We start from the raw sequence: 3,348 nt of genomic DNA, 5'->3' as shown, positions 1-3,348 counted from the left end.
AATATTTATATTTCTGATACGATCCATATGAAGGAAATATGTCCTTCACCCAAGGTGCATTAAGTATATACCAAGGTTCAGATTAATTGCGAACAATTAATTCAGTGAGATCAAGTGATCGGAACAGCTAGCTGGAGCAATGCTTCCGATCAGTGAGTTCTAATGAATATTAAGCTCACAGCTTACTCTTGACTGAACCTACAAGGTCACACCAATGACACGTAGCAGATCACCGGATTAAATGAATCGAAAATTCATTTAATAGCTTTTCGGGAATTAGTTGGAAAACGTATTATACGATACGACCTTGCATCGAATCGTATATCGTATCGCGAATATTCGTAAGCTAGGCGAGATGAATAAATCGTATCGTACGATGGTGATTCGTCGTATACGAAATGATAAATAATATATCGGAAATATATTAAATCCCGAATATGAAGAGCGGCCCACGAGCCGAGTGCACGAAGCACTCAAGGCCCATGGGCGCGCGCGCTAGGCAAGCAAGCAAGGCAACGAACGCAGCAGCGCTGGCCCCACTAGTAGAAAAAACCCCTGTTGCAGCCCCCTTGTTGCAGCGTACATGTATTAATACGCTTCAACAAGCAGTCGGTCAACGCGGGTCAAACCCTTTAAAGGGTTATTGCAGCGTACAAATTAATTGTTCCCTGCAAAAACGTTTGTTACAGCGTACGTTATAAAAGCCCCCTGCAATAGCCCGTTACTGTTGCAGCGTACATTGTAAAAGCCCCCTGCAATAACACATTGTAAAATTTTTTCGCTGCAACCCAACCAGGTTTAGCAGGTTAGTTCAATTTAGACCAAAATAATCTCAAAACTCTAGACCAAAAATTTCATACTCCCGCCTCCCGAGCTCAACTCCCTTCTTCTTCCCTCAGCTTTCCTGCGTCGCAATCAATGTAGCTTCCTCGTCGGTGGTTCTCGCCAGTCGCCAGTGGGTCCTCTTTTCTCGCCTCCTCGTCAGTCGCCCTAGGGCTGAACTTAGAATATTTTCAATCTGAAAATTTTTAAAGCCTGCTCAAATTGACCTTCCCCCTTCTTCTTCTTCCCTCAGATCTCCTCTACGGACCGGCAAACACCACACTCAGTGGTGGACGTGAGGGCATACCCAGACGACCACACACACTTCTTTTTCTCTCTCCTCTCACCTATACCGGAAAAAAAACCCTAGAAGTCATGGGGCTGTTCCCGTGTTTCAATTGCTCAATATTCTGTTCGTTCCAAAGTTAGCAAGTCAAGGAGGTTTCAGAAGATTGGAGTTGGGGTTCCCATCTGCTGCAAAAGAAATACATTGATTGATTTTGAGGAAAGAACAAGCGCAAATGAGGTATAATCTTGTTTGATTTGCTAAATTTATGCAATTATTGAAAACCTTGTTGGATTTGTTGTTTAAATATTATGGTAAATGTGGTTTGTAATAAATTTAATTAGTTGATTTACTTATGCATATGGTTCATGTAGTTAATTTCTTTGTTTAATTTATTGATGAATCTGAATTTGAGTTTGAATCTGTATGAAAATAATCTGGGGTTCAGAAAACTAGGGTTACGAACATAAAGCAGCTTGTTACGGTAGAATTTCAAATTGGAGCCTAAAATAAGATTAGGACAGCTGGTACAATTCGATATCTCATACAATCAATAATTTATAGGTTGCAAAATTATAAACTGGCTCGCAAGTTTGATGGTTTAGGATTCTCTTATGTTGAATTGGATGGAAATTCTATAGCCTGTGAAATTTCAAAGTATACTTGGATGGCTTCTCCGGCATTGTTCTTAGATATTCGACTTATGTTGTTCCTCACTGATTTCACATTTCAGATAGTTTACTTGTTTAGGCTGGGAGTTCGGCTGCTCATTTCCGTTTTCTAAATAAGCTTTTATTCTTCACTTTACAGCCTTATTATCTTATGTAGTTGGGTGGTATTGGTGGAAGTCACATGAAACATAGCTTCCTTTTACAGTGAACAAAATTACTTTCTCACCCATATATGGTTTGGTTTGGTGTCGGGTCTGAGTTTATGCCTGTTTCGGCTGTTCCTGTGCGCTTATCTTAATTCATGTAGGCGCGATGAAAAAGAAGTTATAATCATGCCGCTGGAAAGCAACCAGGGTGTATGTTAAGGCCTTTCATGATTTTCATGCTTTTTGTACAGCTTGTAACTCGCCTAGTTTTTTAGCAAGGCAGCACCGAAGCAGCTGAAAATGTAGCAGATATCATGTCTACTTATTTTGTTCAAGAAGTTATCTCAGCATGTGTACCTCATGTTTATCCTTCACGGTGTGGCCATGGTTGGGCTTGTCTTCCATTGGTTGCATCCAGTGCCAAGATTAGCCTTGCAAGTCATTTACCGACATCTTCTGCTAGAGGGACTTCTGCAAGTGATGCCAACAGTTCCTTGGCTTCAGCTGGTATTGCTCAGTACCATCTTCAGTTAGACATAAGAAAGCATTTGGTCAAAATTTCACCAGTTAGAGTTGTACTAGCATGTATCTTCGGAGCAGTATATTATACAGTAGTAATGAGTCATCCATCCTCAGTCCCTTGAATGAAGAGCTGCTGCATTCACCTGATACTGACAGGATATTCTTTGAATTCGCTCTTGATCAGTCAAAGAGGTATGCAATGTTGTTGTATACTTGTATATGTCACAATAACTGACACAGTTTGTTTAGGCTTAATAATTGACTGTTTTTGTTTGCAGATTTCGAACTTTGAACCGATAGATTCAGATGCAGACTAATCTTCACCGAGTTTCTGAGATTGCTGTAACACCCAAGGATACAGATGATGCTGGTGGGATACATAACAACAGGAAATCAATGAAATTGCGAACAACAGAGAATGCTTTTGATTTTCGAATGGATCTAAGTGATGAAAAAGTGAAAATCCATAAGTGAATTGCGAACAACGAAGGTTAGTTGTAATATTTGAATTTGGAGTTGTATACTTGTATTAGCGATTTTATGTTTTTAATTTGATAATTTTATTGCATTTTGATTTACAGAGAATATATATGGAAAATTAATATGGTGAAGAACCCTAATCCGCAATTTAATTGGTTACTGGATTTGGATTGATTTTGGACAAAATGGTTAGATTTGGATTCAGATTTTGTTTATTATGTTATTGTAATAACTTTTGATTCAATCTCTTAGATTTTCGTATAAATTTGTATGAAAAAGGAACAATCTTCTTAGCTATTGATTTGTTGAATTTCTGCCATTATTGTGATTATATGTTTGTTTTTCTGTCATATCTTAATGTCAATTGTTTGTTTGAAATCGGCATAAACAGATCCTATTGTTGTTAGATTGCGTAATCATT

At 38.5% G+C, this 3,348-nt stretch overlaps 1 long non-coding RNA gene across 1 annotated transcript; it reads left to right on the top strand.

Moving 5' to 3' along the window:
* Positions 1 to 787: 787 nt before the first annotated feature.
* LOC130466966 (uncharacterized) lies at positions 788 to 3,145 on the top strand. The gene is made up of 2 exons (XR_008927123.1): positions 788 to 1,348; positions 2,177 to 3,145. It is a non-coding gene; the product is annotated as an uncharacterized lncRNA (long non-coding RNA).
* The last annotated feature ends 203 nt before the right edge of the window (positions 3,146 to 3,348 follow it).

The sequence above is a fragment of the Spinacia oleracea genome, chromosome 2 (genome assembly GCF_020520425.1).
Source record: "Spinacia oleracea cultivar Varoflay chromosome 2, BTI_SOV_V1, whole genome shotgun sequence".
Taxonomy (NCBI): domain Eukaryota; kingdom Viridiplantae; phylum Streptophyta; class Magnoliopsida; order Caryophyllales; family Amaranthaceae; genus Spinacia; species Spinacia oleracea.
Note: the sequence above shows the minus strand (reverse complement) of the source record. Positions and strands in the feature narration are given on the sequence as shown.